Below are 1,229 nucleotides of genomic sequence, written 5' to 3' on the forward strand. Positions count from 1 at the left end.
CCATCTGTGTTTCTTGTTGCATGCTGGCTCATTTTACATTTTTATAATTAAATGTTTGTCCTCTGAAAGGCCGATTTGTTTTCTTTAGGTTTTGCACAGATTGTTCTTTTACTTCTGTCTTTTTTGCAGAGTTATTTTTGGGTCTGCAGCTGTGAGAAAACTATTATTTATCAGTAGATAATTAACTGTCCATCCATCGATGGGGCTGATTAACAGATCCTCTTTTTAAAGCACCTCTCAAGATAGACATCACAAGAACAAAAATAAAGATTAAAAATCATATATTTAATAGAAGTACAAATGCATTTATTTAAACATCTCCACAGACTAAAGCAGTCTAATGTTCATACAGCTGGAAGCAGCAGTTTGCTTATCATACAAATCAGTTGGAAGCAATAGAAAAAATCTGCCTTTAATGAACATTAATGATTTCCTTCTTTTATTTCTTTATTTTTAAGAGCTGAATCTGCTCAGAGTTCTTTGTTGTAGATCTCGTTGGACATCGTCATTCATCTTCCCCGTGTTATCCGCCGTGTGCAAATGGAACCGACTCTTGTCTGCTCATTTGATAAAACAATACTGGTGTCATTTGTTAGTTCTGCAAAAGCCGCACTATCTCTTGTTTTTTAAATAAATTACTATAAATCTTCCATGAAAATATCCACGACCTCCCTCTGAAGGCAAACGGGCCTTCTAATCTGAAAACCGAGTCGCTTTTTTAAAGTGGTGTTCATTTGTTCACTTTACCTTTTAGGTTTATTTGACTTTATTATACAGATTCTGCACAAAATACATAAACGATTGTGAAATTCTGAAGCTACTCTTCTTTTCACCATTACTGAAGAAACAAGTGTTTTAACTGAGCTCAAATGGTTTCATCAGCAACACGAACACTTTCTGCTCTGCAGGTTAGAACCGCCTTTAACAGAGCAATATCAGTTTCTCATTGGTCTGTCAAGCCTAGTTTATGCTTCTGCGTCAGCTCCACAAGAGAGAGACGCACACGCATTAACTGAGATGTTTTGCCTTTGTAGTGAGATTTGGGGGGTTAAATTATGACCAATATCCAAAATCCAAAATCATTGAAAAGGCGGCTTTAAAACAGATCACCGACTACCTCTCACAAAACTGGTTGGTTGGTTGGGTTTTTAGATTTTAGAGATTTTTGTGCCGTCTGCTTCACAATGCTGTCTCGAATTGCCCATTGGGGACAAATAAAGTTGTCTTGA

This window comes from Nothobranchius furzeri, chromosome 6 (assembly GCF_043380555.1).
Source record: "Nothobranchius furzeri strain GRZ-AD chromosome 6, NfurGRZ-RIMD1, whole genome shotgun sequence".
NCBI classification, from domain to species: domain Eukaryota; kingdom Metazoa; phylum Chordata; class Actinopteri; order Cyprinodontiformes; family Nothobranchiidae; genus Nothobranchius; species Nothobranchius furzeri.